General features: G+C 39.6%; 1 long non-coding RNA gene across 1 annotated transcript in view; it reads left to right on the top strand.

The window, feature by feature from the left end:
- The first annotated feature begins 7,547 nt into the window (after positions 1–7,547).
- LOC118161154 overlaps positions 7,548–16,692 on the top strand; it is a 23,498-nt gene continuing 14,353 nt past the window's right edge. Inside the window, exons 1-2 of the long non-coding RNA XR_004747881.1 lie at positions 7,548–9,105; positions 15,337–15,341. This is a non-coding gene — a long non-coding RNA (uncharacterized LOC118161154). The remainder of the gene's footprint in view (positions 9,106–15,336; positions 15,342–16,692) is intronic.

The following is a 16,692-nucleotide window of genomic DNA, read 5'->3' as shown; positions in this document are numbered from 1 at the left end:
CCCCCCCCCCAGCCATTAGAAATATGGGTCTTTTAGAGATAAATCCATAAGGTTTCAGCAATTGAGAAAAATCTCTTTAAGCTCCAGGGTGTCTTTTTAGCCTAAAGCAATATCTGTGTCTAAAATCAAGGTAAACAATTGTATGAGTTACTGGAAAAACTAGGATACTGTCATTCCCTATTTGTATCTTCAAGCATGTAAGAAAAACAAATAATGTTTAATTGGTGCTGAGGAATATTCTTGTGGTAAGGGCTTGGAAGAGTGATATGGATATTAATGGAAATTAAAAGCTAGGAGGTAGTTTGTCCTGCTTTGAATTGCACTTCTGTATAAACTTCTTACAGGTTTGTCCTTCACTTCACTGTGAATACCCAGTTGTACTGATACACCTGTCATGGTGCTCTATTTATGGAATAATCAATAATGTATCAATACATTGTTAGTATGGTATCTTTTATTTCTTTTGTTTCTTCAGGGGAAATTAACACACATCTATCCCACACACTTCTCATGCTTCCCTGAGAAAATTCAGCTACTTCCATTAAGTGCATAAAATTTTTATTTCAGCAACTACATACACACATCCTCAGAGGTCTCTGTAAAGAAGCAAACCCATAAATTAGTCACTGGAAAGTAAGCCAAGATATGATGATACATGATTGCTCTGACTGCAGTTGAGAATATCAGAAAATATTTATGAGCTTTTCATCATAGTACTAGAATTCCTCCTGATCTTAAATATGCATCTGTGATATTTGTTATATACTGCTACTCCCATCTATCCCCTTCACATTCCCCTTTGTGGGCAGAGAATATATACATATTTGTGCAGAAAGAGTTACTTGCTCAAGGTCACCAAGGATAAATATAGTAAAGTCAGGAAAACTCTTAACCCTAAATCTGGTTCCAAACCATTGAGCTATTCTTCTTTATAGCTCAGAAAGAACAACTGGTGCTAAAATAGCAAATTGTTTCTAGACAAAATTAAGATTAATTTTAACCTGATATTTTTTGCTATTCTTTTTAACAGACGGAACTGTGTATATTGTATATAAATTAGTTTAATGAATAGAGGGTAAACACAGAAAGACCTACAAATAACTTTCAGAACTGGCAAGATCCATACCTTATTTAAAACTATAAATATTGTTATCTCCACCACCCTCTAAATTACTTTTGCAAACACTTTTCAAGATACATGTCAAAACAATGTGTTTTTATGCCACTTTTCACTTGATAGAATGGAATATTTATTAACAGTATGTGAACATCCAAGAGCTTTGCCTCCAGTGGGGTGGGAACTATCAGAATCTCATTAAAAGTTCTGATTTTTTATTTTATTTTTTTTTCCCCAAAGTCTCTCTCTCTCTCTTTTTCCCCAAGTTTTATTCCCTCTATTACTTCTTATCATAGAATCACAGAATCGTTAAGTTTGGAAGAGACCTTCAAGGTCATCTGGTCCAACCATGACCCTACTACCAATGTCACCCACTAAAACATGTCCCTAAGCACCAGGTTCATCCTTTCCTTGAACACCCCCTTGGATGGTGACTCCACCACCTCCCTGGGCAACCTGTTCCAATGCCTAACTACTCTTTCTGAGAAGAATTGTCTCCTAATTTCCAACCTAAACCTCCTCTGGTGCAACATGAGGCCATTCCCTCTAGTTCTATCGCTAGCTACCTGTGAGAAGAGGCCAACCCCCAGCTCCCCACTCCTTCCCTTCAGGTAGCTGTAGAGAGCAATAACGTCTCCCCTGAGCCTCCTCTTCTCCAGACTAAACAACCCCAGTTTGCTGTGGGGCAAGATAGAGTAGCAGATACTCTACACCTGTAGCATGAAGAGACAGAAGTCAAAATCATTTAGGCAAATCTTTCCTACGGTCAGCCCTAAAGTATTTTTAGTGAAAGAATTTGAGCCTTTTGTGTTTCTAGTCACTTGAAAACATGTTTGAGTAATATATATATTGGAATACTAAGACAACATTTGTTAATTGAGAGAGTCAGTGTTGTGGAGTTAGTTAAGTTATGTTAGCTAGTATTACTTCAACAAATAGACACAACATATGATAGGTCATCAATCTCTCTTTATGAACTGAGAAATTCTATAAAAAATGAGTCCTTTCTGTGATTGTGAAAGGCAGAAAGTGTCTTTTGTCTCAATAAAATGGAATAATTTCTCCAGGGTATGTGGTGCAGTCAGGACATTGGTGTGCACAACACACCATTTCCTTGCCAGCACCACGTGACAGTGACAACTGCAGATTAAGCTTGTGGCAGTAGAGCAAACTATTTCCTCTGTTTGATGATTCATCCTCATCTGAAATTCAAGGATGTTTCAGATGTCAAGAAAAGCTTTTTCATAGCGTCTACAAACTGAAACAATTTCCTTATATCCCAAAGGATGCAGAATTTCAGGGACTGTGCTGACATGCACCAATTAGTTACAGGTTTACAGTACCACTTTCCCCTTGCTCTGGTATAATTTACTATTATCCTATTCTGCAACTTTAGATACAGTATTTCTTGGAGGAAATACCTTAGAGAAGAAGTATGTTGGAACAATGTGATGGATGGTTGCATAATATTATTGCAACTGGAACACACTCTTGCTGCATAAAACCCAGTTGAGGGATAACTGAAATAATTCAGTCTTTTTCTGTCATTCTTAATACATCGGGCTAAGCTCACACAGAGGACTCCAGAAGACCTTGGGGTTCACATTCCCATTCCCCATTCTAACACCGTGTACTTAGATTTTAATCTCAAGCTTACCAAGCTTGTCCAGGTCCCTTTGGATGGCATCCCTTCCTTCTGTTGTATCAACTGAACCACTTAGCTTGGTGTCATCTGCAAACTTGCAGAGGGTGCACTCAGTCCCATTGTCTATGTCACTGATGAAGATATTAAACAGCAGAAGCATAATGGATGTTTGAGAAGTCAACTATATAGGCCACAGTACAATGGCAGCATAATAGCATATGACCATAAATTGAATATGAAAGATTTATCTTCAGCACTAGAACAAAGTCCTTAACATTTGTTATTGAGGTCATAATAACATGACCTCATCATCACGAGTAATGAAGTGAGTGATGCCATGATTTCTGACTTTTAAGACGTTATGTACTGAATTTGAAAATGATTTAAATTAAAATCTAAGGTATTTCCTCCAAGAAATACTGTATCTAAAGTTGCAGAATTGATGATGATAATAAATTATACCAGTTGTCATACTATTCAAATATATATCACTCAAACATGTTTTTAAGTGACTAGAAACACAAGAGGCTTGAATTTTTTCACTAAAAAATAGTTTAGGGCTGACCGTAGGAAAGATTTGCCTAAATGATTTTAACTTCTGTCTCTTCATGCTACAGGTGTGAAGTATCTTCTACTCTATCTTGCCCCACAGCAAATTGGCATTTGGCTTCTCAGGCAACAGCAGGATAATCGATCTCTAATTGGGAACAACAGCTAAAACAGTCGGTGCTCTCTGGGAATTGTTCAACAAACACATATTCATTGAAATGTTCTGCATGTTACCTACATAACAGGTGCTGGACCTCAGCCATGCGCAAGGTAGATGATAGCAGTAGGCACCAAGCTATCAGCTATACCCTCAGTATGGGCCTTTTTTTTTTCAGGCATCCTTCTGTTCCCTGCATTCCCCAGACAATAAATTGTTTTCTAAACTCTTACCATTTTTAATGACTTAGAATTCTATTTTTTTCTGGCCAAATCCAGTAATAATTCATATAATCCTCTCTTTAAATTATAAATTAGTCTGCTTTTTGGCACAGTGTTCCGTTCTTCATTGAGAGGCAGGAATTTATCACAATGGAATAAATTAGATTATTGCACTACATTTTAATACATCTTTAATACAAGTAAATATCCTTCCTTTTTGACAGCAGTGTACTGCTCAATTCACAATTTAAATTAATTTTTACACTTGTGTTTCTTCAAGAATCAGCCTTTTCATCCAATGCTACTCCTTGCTTCTACAATAATACATTCACTTACAGCGGTTTCACATGAACCTAGCTAATGTGCACCAAGCTGCTCTCTCATTCCCCTTCTTCAACAGAACAGGGCGAGAAAATAGGATGAAAAAGGGCTCAAGGTTTCATATAAGGACAGGGAGATCACACGACAATTACTGTCATGAGCAAAATAAACTCAGCACAGTGAGATTATTTTAATTAATTACATATTGCTAAAAAACTATAGCAGTGAGAACTAAAAGCAAATTTAAAACACTTTCACCCATTCCCCCTCTTCTACCTCATCCCACTAAGAAGTGCAGGGGAAAGGGGAATGGGTGTTCTGATCAGTGCTTAATACTTTGTCTCTGCTGCTCCTTCACGGTCACTCTCTGCCCCTGTTCCACATGGGGTCCTGTGGTTGTTTTACTCAGGTGGGTGGCCGAGCTCCACCCAACTGCTCTCTCACTCCCCCCCTTCAAAGAGGAGTGGGGGGAAAACATGATGAAAGGGGATCAAGGGTTGAGATAAGGACGAGGAGATTGTGCAGTAATTATCGTGACAGGCAAAACAGACTCAGCATAGGGAGATTGTAAGATTTATTGCCTATTAATAACAAGCTAGAGAAGCGAGAAACAAAGGAAAGAAACTAAAAGCACCTTCCCCCCCACCATCCACCCTCTTCCACCTCCTCCCCCCAAGCGGCACAAAGGAACGGGGGAATGGGGGTTATGGTCAGTCTATAGCACTTCTCTGCCACTCATTCTTGATCTCTCTTGTCCCCTGTGCTGCGGGGTCCCTCCCACAGGATGCAGTCGTTGCCGAACTGATCCGGTGTGGGCTTCCCACAGGCAGCAGCTCTTCAAGAACTGCTCCAGATACGGGTCCGTACCACAGGGTCTATTCCTCAGGAGCAAACTGGGTCCCCCATGGGCAGCAGCTCCTGCCATGTAATCTGCTTCTGCGTGGGCTCCTCTCCATGGGCTACAGGTCCAGCCCAGAATCTGCTCTGGCAGGGGTCTTCCACAGGCTGCAGTCTCTGTCAGTGCAGGTCCACCTGCTCCACCGTGGTCTCCTCCATGGGCTGCCTTGTGGAATCCTGCTCCACTGTGGTACTCCATGGGCTGCAGGGGGACATCCTGCTTCACCATGGTCCTCACCACAGGCCGCAGGGGACTTCTGTTCTGGCGCCTGGAGCACCTCTCCCCTTCCTTCTTCACTGACCTTGGCACCTGCAAGGCTGTTCCTCACTCCTCTCACTCTCCCAGCTGCTGTGTTGCAGCGTTTTTTTTTTTTTTTTTTGCGTTGTTTTTTTTTCCCTGCCTTAATTATGCTCTCACAGAGGCACAAAACAACATCACTTATTGGCTCAGCTCTGGTCGGCAGTGGGGCCCTTACCAAACATGGGGCAGCTTCTATATCCTTCTCACGGAAGCCACCCCTGTGGCCCCCTGCTACCAAAACCTTGCCACGTAAACCCACTACAGGTCCCTCCCACAGGATGCAGTCCTTCCTGAACTGATCTTGTGTGGGCTTCCCATAAGCAACAGCTCTTCAAGAACTGCTCCCATAGGGGTCAGTACCATGGGGCGGTTTTCTTCCTTCAGGAACAGATTGTTCCAACCTGGGTTCCCCATGGGCAGCAGCTCCCACCAGATCACCTGCTTTTGCATGGGCTCCTCTCCACAGGCTGCATGTGAACTTCTGCTCTGTGCCTGGAGCACCTCCTTTCCCTCCTTACTCACTAACCTTGGTGTCTGCAGTACTGTTTCTCACTCCTCTCCCTCCCAGCTGCTGTTGCACGGCAGTTTTTTTCCCTTTCTTAAATCTGCTCTCACAGAAGCATAACCAATATCGTTCACTGTTTCAGCTCTGGCCAGCAGCAAGACCCTTTTGTCTGGAGTTGTCTCTTATCAGGGGGCAGGTTCTAGTCTCTTCTCAGAGAGACCATGACCGCAGTCCACCTGCCACAAAAACATTGCCACATAAGCCTAATACATCACCTCATTTGTTAGAGGACTGCAGTTTGCAAACACCACAGCTTTCTAAAATCATCAGAACTCATTTTTTTTCCCAAATTATCTTTAAGTGGTACCACCTCTGTAGCTATACTCCAGGTGTTCTCTCACGTAAAAGGGCAACTCCACTACCACAACTACCTGGCCTGTCTTTCCTAAAAGATATGTAGCTACTCAAAACAACATACCAGTCATATGTGCTGTCCCACCATGTCTCTGTAATTCCAATGAGATCAAAGCCCTGCAACTATGCACAGATCTCTAATTCTTCCTGTTTATTCCCCATGCTGCATGCATCATAATAGAGACCCTTCAGAAAGGTATTCAATGTGCCAGTTTCCCAGGAGGATTTTATGCAGAGAGAATCATAGAATAATTCAAGTTGAAAAAGACCTCTAAGATCATCGACTCCAACCTTTAACCTAGTACAGAAGTCCAGCACTAAACCATGCTACTAACTTCCAAATCTACACATTTATTGAAAACCTCCAGGAATGGTGACTCAATCGTTTTCCTGGGCAATCTATTCTAATGTCACACAACTCTTTCAGTAAATAAGTTTCTCCTAATATCCCACCTCGACTTCCCCTGGCGCAGCTTGAGGTCATTTCCCCTCATCTTATCACTTGATGCTTGGGAGAAGAGCCCCATACCCCCCTCTCTTTTGCCTCCTTTATGGTAATTGTAGAGCTCAATAAGGTCTTCCCTGAGCCTCCTCCAGGCTAAACTACCCCAATTCCCTCAGCCGCTATTCATAAGACTTGTTTTCTAGAATCTTCACCAGCTTTATTGACCTTCGTTGGACATGCTTCAACACCTCAAAGTCCTTGTTATAGTGAGGGGCCCAAAACTGAACATAGTATTCAAGGTGTGGCCTCACCAGAGCTGAGTACAGAGGATCAATCACTTCCTTAGTTCTGCTGGCCAAACTGTTTCTGATACAAGCCAGGACACTGTTGGCCTTCTCAGCCACCTTAACACTCTGCTGGCTCGTATTCAGCCACCTATTGACCAATACCCCCAGGTCTATTTCTACCAGGGAGCTTTCCAGCCACTCTTCCCAGAGCCTCTAGCATTGCATGGAGTTGTTGTGCCTCATTGATAAGGATATTGAAGAGAACTAGTCCCAGTACTAAGCCGTCAGGGACATCACTTGCGACAGGCCTCCAGATGGATTTAACTTCATTCACCATGACTCTTTGGGCCTGATCACCCATCCAGTTTTTAATCCAACACAGTACATACCCATCCAAGCCTTGAACAGCCAGCTTCTTCATGAGAATGCTCCGGGAAACTATCAAAAGCCTTAATGAAGTCTAGGTAGACCACATCCTCTTCCTTTCCCTTGTCCACTGAGTGTATCACCTTGTCATAGAAGGAAATCAGGTTTGTCAAGCAGGACATGCTTTTGATATACCCATGCCGACTGAGCCTGATCACCTGGTTGTCCTGTAAGTACTGCATAATGGCACTCAAGATAATCTGTTTCATGAGCTTCCCTAGCACCAAGGTCAAACTGACAGGCTGTAATTTCCTGGATCCTCCTTCAATCCATTCTTGTAGATGGATGTCACATTTACTAGACACCAGTCAACTGGGATCTCCCCTGATAGCCAGGACTACTGATAAATGATGCAAAGCAGCTTGATGAGCACTTCTGCCAGCTTCTTCAGTACCCTTCAGTGGATTTTATCTGGCTCCATAGACATGTGCACATCTAAGTGGTCTAGAAGGTCACTAAACATTTCCTCAAGGTTTAGGAGGGCTTCATGCTGTTCCCTGACCCTATTTACCATCTCAGGTTGTTGAGTACCTGGCGAACAACTGGTCTTGCTGTTAAAGATTGAGGCACAGAAAGCATTAGGTACCACAGCATTTTCCTCATCTCTTGGCGCTATGTTTACACCCACATCCAGTAAAAGATGGAAATTCTTCTTAGTCATCATTTTCTTGTTATGAATTTATAAAAATATTTTTATTGTCTTTCACAACAATAGACAGACTGAGCTCAAGTTGGGCTCAAGAAGGGCTTTGGCCCTTCTAATTTTGTCCCTGAACAGCCTCATGACATTTTTGTAGTCCTTCTGAGTGGGCCACCTCTTCTTCCAAAGGTCATAAACTCTCTTTCTCTTCCTGAGCTCTAGCCACAGCTCTCTGTTGAGACAGGACAGTCTTCTACATTGGCTCGTCTTTCAGCATATGGGGATGGTCTGCTCCTGTGCCTTTACAATTTCCTTCTTGAAGAGTACCCAGCCTTCATGGACTCCTTTGCTCTTCAGGACTGCCTCTGAAGGGATTCCTTCAACCAGTCTCCTTAACAGGCTGAAGTCTGCCATCCAGATGTCCAGGGTGGCAGTTCTGCTAACCCGCCTCCTTACTTCTCCGAGAATCATAAACTCTGTTAATGCATGATCACTATGCCCAAGACAGCCTCCAACCTTCACATCACCTACAAGTCCCACAAGTTTCTATTTAGAAGAAAAAGGTCCAGCGGTGCACCTTCCCTAGCTGGCTCACTCACCAGCTGTGTCAGGAAGTTATCTTCCACACAGTTCAAGAACCTCATAGACTGTTTCCTCTCTGCTGTGTTTTATTTCCAGCAGATATCTGGTAAGTTAGTCCCTCACAAGAACAAGGGCTAACGATTGAGACTTCTCCCAGATGTTTTTAGAATATTTTGTCTGCAGGTCTTGGTTTGTCCTCTTGCTCTGGGTTGTAAGAGGATACCCCCTAGTCACGCCTTACAGGTACTTCCTTGGCTGCATGCACTTGCTGGAGGCTTATTTTGCTCTCTTGGTTGTCTCTATAAATTTCCCCCATTTCTCCTGGTTTAAAGTACTCCTTACCAGGTTAGCTATTCTGTCAGTAAAGACATGTGTGCCCTATTTAATAAGGTGGATCCCATCTCTCCCAATCAGCTGTCAATCTTCAGATACGATCCCAAGCTTATAGAAACCAAAGTCATGTTACCAACACCAGCAATGCAGCCAGTTGTTTACTTGGAGAATCTGTCTACTTCTCCTCTCATCCTTTACCTGAACTGGTAGAATTGAGGAGAAAACAGCCTGGGTTCCCAGGGCCTTGATCATAATCTCCAGAGCTGTGGAATCCCTTCTGAAGGTTTCCAAGTTGCCCTTGGTATCATTGGTGCCCACATGGAAGAGCAGCAGGGGTAATAGTCAGATGTGTGGACAAGACTTAGCAATTTTTTATGATGTCTTTTATTCAAGCTCCCAGCAGGCAGCAAAGCTCTCTAGAAAAGTGGTCTGGTTGGCATGACAAGTGGTCTGGTTGGCAGATGGATGCCTCTGTCACATGTACCAGAGTCACCCACAACAACCACATGCTGCTTCTGGGTGATCCTATGTGGGACAAGGTCCATCGGCTCAGTTGCTTCACTAGAAGCCATGTCCAGCTCCTCCTTAGCTTGAAGGATACTAAACCTGTTTTTTTGTTTGTTTGTTTTTTGATTATGAATCTTTAGGAGGAGCAAAAGCTTTCCTCCTCATATGAGAAGTGATTTGTTTCCATCCTTCATCTTCCATAGACATGACTTTCTGTTTCACACAGTACAGAGCCAATGTGGATCTCCATTGTAATGTGGGGTTGAGACTCCTGAAACTGTAGGGTCTCTGAGAATATCTTATCTATCTTGCTACTCAGCCTGCTTACTTCTTCGCATAACTCCCTCACATGGCAACATAACTCATTAACAGCAACAACACACCTTCTTGAGAAAAGATGACTGTCATCTCCAGCTTCATGGAGAGGCTCCAGGCACTCCCTACAACCTGAGACCTGCAGAGCTACATCCACTATCAAAAGATTGTTCTGGGTGGAAGCCTCTGACACAGCTGATGCAGCAGCTTCAACAGCTACCAGGAAATGAGCTCTAAGGCATGACAAAACCATACCTGAATGAGCATTCACTACTAAGACTGGAGATGAAGGGGCTTTCTTGCACCCTTCTGCACAAGCTGCTGCACAAACTGCTGCATCTGTTCACTGCCTCTGTTGTACAAACTGTTGTCTCTGTTCACTGTCTCTGTTAGTTACACTCAGATAGTCACAGAACAGTGACTGGTTGAATGAGTGGAAAAAAAAATGAATTAAATAAATTGATTTGTAATTTTATTTTATTTTATTTTATTTTTAAGACCAAGTGCATGTGAAGGGAAATGAGATCATTTCAGCTATTTCCTCATTTTATATATACAGATAGAGGTGTCCTGGCTACATCGGGTAAGAATCTTCATTAAAATAATAATAATAATAAACATTCAAAATTTATAATTTAGGTGTCTCTTTATTTAGAAAAAAATGAGCAACACTAAAAGAAAAATAAGAAATATATGGTTTCCTTAACTTTTTTTTAGCAGCAAAAAAGTCTGAGGTGGAATATTTTTTTAACAGGACTGAGGACACTGATGCTGAAAGACAATGAATGAATTGAATTATAGACAGATCAGACTACCTTTCAGGAATTATTGATAGCACATCCTCCAGAAAATCTGGCAAACTATCTGAGGACAGAAGTATATCTAGGGGACAGATTGGCAATATTTCAGGACCAAGGTTATCATCATCTACATGGACAGATACTGTGAAGTTGGGTTTTGGGCAGAGCCTAACCTACCTTCCAGAGCTGAGGTTCTCTGCTTTCCTAAGTGTGGCTTCTAGCTTAACACACACCCATAATATGCCTGATTATGGCTTTCTGCTGGTTTGGGCAGCCTGTAGTCACATGGTGAGCATGCAGACGTGTTTCACAGCATCTTTCATTTTTAAACACTCTTGGTGACAGATAAATAGTCAAAGTCAACATCCCTTTAAATCAAATATGACAGGGGCCACTTGTGCAGGATCTTGAGACCAAATGAGTTGTCATCACTTGCAGACAGGTGCCCACACTCTCCCTCTCAGCTGTGTTCTTTCTCCCCCAGCTCTGGCTCCTCCTAGGGTCAGAGTATTGCCTTGGGGCATGTTATGTATCACTGGCTAAGCCTCCACTGGGAGCATGCCGAAAGCAGCAGAATGGAAATGATCCCATGCTGGTATCTATTTTATTTAATGGCAAAACCATAAGTCAGGAGAACAACAGCATTACATCCTTTTCACCTATTTCACTTCAGTGTTCCCCTGATGGGAAATCAGTATCCTCAGAGAGAAGGAGTCAATCATAGATTGCTTTCTGAAATGCTCTCAAGCTTCTAGAATTTAAGAGGAGATGGAAAACTGATTTGTGTTTCTCATGCTACATTCATTTGCAGAGCATGTCCTCAGCTGGAGTAATCTAGTATTTCTCCATTACAGGAATGTGTATGAAGCCTGATTTACATTAGTTTTTTGCCTTATAATTCTCTTTTAAATCCCAAGAACATAGGAGACGTATTCCTTACTTACTTTTGGCATGAACATATAAGGTTCTTGAAACCTGTTTCTTAACTCAGAACTTAATGGTTTCCCCTCTGCCCTGTTCATGACCTCTTTTCTGAATATCCCAATGAAGAGGGATAGCATTTTCATGGCAGGAAGCAGAAGGTATTGCTTTATTTCACTGTCTCTGCTATATTAATTAAATATGATTAAACAGATGGCAAGATTTCACTGTAAAAAATGATCATTCCTGAGAGAAACAGAATGATGAGAGTATATTTTAGCAGATAACCAGGTTAAGTTTGAATATTGAGGAAACATGACATAGACTGCATAAAGCCAATATTTTTAGTATTTGTTGGTTTACTATTTGATTTATCCTTCCCTGGTAAACTTCAGTTTACCGGTTCTTAAAAATATTTCAAAAGTTATACAAATTGTGTAGACTGCTTCAGTCCCTTAAAACTGAAACTTTGAACAAATCAATTTCATTTATAACCCTAAACCTGATCTTTCTCAAATTTATTATGCAATGTCTATTTCAGGTCATTTATTTAAATCATGGATTTGTTTGGTCATGTTCTGGTTAGATAGAAATATAAAATTAATTTTCCTCAGGTCAACTAAGCTGAACAATCTAAATTCCACAGTTCTAAAGCTCACTGAATAACAGGAAGTTAAGAAATATAAAAATTAGACCTTGGTCTGTGTCAGGAGGGTAGAGATTCACATATGGATTCACATTTATTACAACTAACTTCATGCAGCATGAAATAGATATCACCGTACAAAAAATGATGACATATTGCTTTCATACAGTCTCTGAAAATGAACGAGATTCTGTGGATAATTCTCCTATAATTTTTACTTCTTTAGTAAGCATAAGCAAATGGTAACAGTTTATATATGGTAACGACAGACAGAAAAGTTTGAGGTATTTAACAACTTCTTTGCCTCTGTCTTCACTGGCAGTCAGGCTTCACCTGCCTCTCATTTCTTTAAAGTGGTGAGGGCTGGGGGAGAAAAGTGCCTCCCACAGTAAAACATGAACAGGTTCGAGACCACCTGATGAAAATTAACAGGTTCAAATCTATGGGGCCCAATGATGTGCATCCCAGGGTCCTGAGGGAATTGGCTGATGGAATTGTTAAGTTGCTCTCCATCATATTTGAAAAGTCCTGATAGTCAAGTGAAGCCCCTGGTGACTGGAAAAAGGGAAACATCAATCTCATTTTTAAAAAGAGTAGAAAGGAGGACCGAGGAAACTGCAGACAAGTGAGCCTCACCTCTGTGTCTGGAATGATCATGGAACTGATCTTCCTGGAAACAATGCTAAGGCACATGCAAGACAAAGGGGTGATCCACGACAGCCAGCATGGCTTCACAAAGGGCAAATCATTCCTGACCAATCTGGTGGCCTTCTATGATGGAGCGACTGCATCAGTTGACAAGGGAAGATCAGCCGATGTCATCTACCTGGACATGATGAGATGTTAAGTTAATGTTGTTTTTCTAGTTTTAAATAGGAAGCATGAAATTAAGAACTGCGCCTATCATTTTTAGATGGGCTTATAAAATGCTATAAACACTTTGCACTTTGTTACATCCTTTCAGTAGCCATTTGTGTCATAGAAACTTATTTTTATCCAATAAATTTGCTATTGAAAACTGTTTCCTTATTATTATTTCTGAAGATAATGGCATCACTTACAGCAGTAGGGGATAAAGAAAAACCTTCAGAGGAAAATAAGACAACCACCTTAAGAATGACTTAGCATCACAGCCAAATTTTATAGGCTTAAGCTACCCCTTAAGCTACTAAGTATGTAAGCAGCTTTCAAAAAAGGCAACCTCTTTCTCAATGTCCACCTAGAATAGTCTCCCTTGACCCTCTTTCTCTGTTTCAAGTCAATAGGAATCATTCTGCTTGCCACATAAAACAGTGGTGACCTCACTCATTCAGATCAGTGTTTTTCTTGACATTGTCTGCAGCTGGTGGGAAACCAAAGAAAAACACTTTCTCCATCCACTGAAAAAAACAACAACAACAAATGGTCAAAGATAAAGTCCTTTGAGGAAAACTGCTTCCTAACAACATGGACAACTTTCTAATAACATTAAGGGGGCAGAACAAAAGTCACACAGAAATATTAGTGAGGGGAAGCTGTTTTTGAACATATAAAGTCTTACTTCTCCCTGATACATCTAGCTGTTTGTCATTTGCATTGACGTTTTAAAGTACGGGAAAATTATTTTTCATAATTAGAAGCCGAGTGATCCAAAACCAAGCCATGAGAAATTCATGATCATTTTCAGCCATTCTACAAAGCATAGTTTAAGCCTTTAGGAATTTTCTGAGTCTGTGGAATTACTGAAGCAGTGTTTGTCAAATGCCACAACTTAATCTCTTCCTTTTTACGTGGCTGCTGCATCAATGGAAATACATTCTTTTGAATCCAGGTATCTTGACAGTACAATATCTGCATAATCATATTGCATAAACACTCTACCTTTTCTTGGAATGAATGCCATGAATAAGCACTACAGGAAACCTAAGAGGAGAATTTTCTAACTTAAGTCCTCTGAATCAACCTTTATAAAGACATCTTTTGCCTGTTGGAAATTTGAGGTTAGACAGTCTGAATACTGTTTTGTGTTTAAGACCTTTCATACTTGGAGTAGTAATAATTTGCATCCACTTTTTAACTTTTTTTTTTTTTTTTTTTTTTTTTCAGGAATAAAGGGAATGCCTTGTTAAACCAATGAATCTCTATTAGAATCTAGTTCTAAATGATGCTTTAATCCCATCATGCCATCAGTTTATCTCCAAGATATTTTAAGATAGGACATTAAATTGCTTTTTCTATTCTTTCCCTGAAAGAACGATCAATAGCAGACATGATGGATGGATAGTGCTAGACAGGGAGAGAGTGGTCTTGTTTGTGAAAGATGCTAATTACATTTTGCCCTGTAGGACAAACTTTCATTTCACAAAATTGCTAATACAAAGCAACCCTTTCACTCAATTTGCTCATATTTGAAGTCTTCTCTTCTCTGTCTTGTAGCTGTAAATAGGGCATAGAAACCACACAGTCTCCACGCAAACAGAAGTAGCTGAATGTTTGTGTTTTCAAAGCTGTTTACAGCAATCTGTGTTGAAGATGGTTATTCACACATTTCCTTAGCCACTATCCCAACACAGAGTTCTAATAGAAAATCCTTAAAATCTTTTTTTTTTTTTTCTTTTATTTTCTTTTCTTTTTCCCTACTGCTAGATATTTCTCTGTTGTTTACTTTTCCCTTTTCTCTAGCTCAGTCTGGGGATCTTGTATTGTTCCTTAATCTTCAGCCTTTGTGTCTGAATAAAGTTATGTATTGCAGTTAACTGAAATGTAGGTTAGAGGTATATATGAAATTACTGTGGTTCTTTCTTCATGTTGCCATCAGAAAAGGACATAATCTTGTGACCACCCTCTCCCAAATATTTCTGTAGCACCACAAAACATCTGAGAATAAAAGACAATAAAATTGCTTGTTCTTCTTTTGTGACAGAATAAATCTAACGTATTGTTAGGAAAAACTGTCTCCATTTCAGGAAAGCTATTCATGGCTCACTGCCCTAACATTATTCAACATGCATTGAAAGCTGTTTCAAAGGGATAAAATGAAAAATATACACAAAAAAAATTATTGTCTTTTTACCTGAAGCACAGAATCTTCTTACAGCCTTCGTCTGTTCCTTCTAAGCTGCTTATCAAAAACTGGGAGGAATTCAGCTCAAAACTGAATTTAACAAAAACAAGCAAACACACACACACACAAGTAAAAATAAAAATACTTTAGACTTGGAAGTTGATTTTGATAATTTAGAATCTTTTTTTTTTTTTTAATTTACTTATTTATCATATTCTTGCTTAGACAAATATATTTGTACAAATACTCAAAGTGAAATGGTAGTGAATGTCATTAAAAAAAAAAAAACTTCAAAGCTTGTGTAACTGAAGCATATGGCTATATGATTTAATGGTTAAAATTTAAAAATTCAGTTTACTTCATCATGTCATAATTGTTTCTTAAAAGACTTGTGCAGTTAAGAATATATTGTTTCTGATTTTGGATTGCAAGTATATTTTCTTATATAACCTATATATAAGTATAATTAAATTATGACTGTAGAGAGATGTTTCAGCCAATTTTTTATTTTTATTTTTTTTGTTAAGCCTTTTAATGATCTAATCACAATATTGGCTATTGTGAAGTTAACGTAAAAGTACCCTATTTCATATTGTCCCCATTTTATGAAATTTACTTTGGCCAGCAGCATAGAGCAAAAATGTACGTGTTAAGGAATTAAATCTCTTGTATTCAACATCTCTCTCTATTTTTTTCCCTTACAATCTGCTCCATTCTCACTTTCCCTTCATGTCTTTACACATTTCCTTTCAGAAATTAGTGATTACTTCTCTCACCATTATGTACATGGCTACTTCTTTTCATTTCACGTTGAGAAAAAAAAAATCAATCTTGGAGCAGATCCAATGAACTCAAAGGAAATTCTCTAAGGATACATTTGTCTCTCTATTATTTTAAATTTCTTTATCACTTCCAACTGTAAATTCTGCAGATGAAAAAGAACATTATTTTAAAATTTGACATTGCCGTGTGATTTTTAGACTAGGACCTTTGAAGGAAGAAACAATTGTAAAGTTATCTCCAGTTACTGATGCAGTTTTTCAAAGTATTATTTGAAAAGCATCCACACAACACCAGTATTTCATAGTTGTGAGTGCTGCTTCTTATAACAGGTTTTTTAGGTTTGACATTTTTTCTTGGAAAGTACCAGGCTACTGGAAAAATAAAATGCCACATTGGCAACAAAATGTTTGCTCAACAGTTCTCATGACATTGCCATATTGCAGCAATGCCAGATGATGGATGGCATTCTGTGGGTACTATTCCTTGTATAGATACTTTTGGTTCTCTTGATTCATCTCTTTCCTTCCTCTCTTGTGACAATGTTCTGTCTTCAGAAATTGAAATAATAATTTTCACAACAAAGAGCTTATAAACTGGGACTGAGAATGCATAAAGTGTAAGGAGTCTGTAGTGTGTGGCATAGGATAACAATTCCAGCAAAGGAAAAGTAATTGTGAAATTTTATATCTCCTAGCAATAAAATCTTAATTACAATTCTGAAAAAAGAAAGAAAAAGATAAAAGGGAAAGAAAAAAAAAAGAAAAGAAAAGAAAAGGAAAGAAAAAGAAAAGAAAAAAAAAAGAAAAGAAAAGGAAGGAAAAAGAAAAGAAAAAAAAA

This window comes from Oxyura jamaicensis, chromosome 2 (genome assembly GCF_011077185.1).
Source record: "Oxyura jamaicensis isolate SHBP4307 breed ruddy duck chromosome 2, BPBGC_Ojam_1.0, whole genome shotgun sequence".
In the NCBI taxonomy this organism is placed as follows: domain Eukaryota; kingdom Metazoa; phylum Chordata; class Aves; order Anseriformes; family Anatidae; genus Oxyura; species Oxyura jamaicensis.
This window is presented reverse-complemented; position numbering and strand designations above follow the sequence as displayed.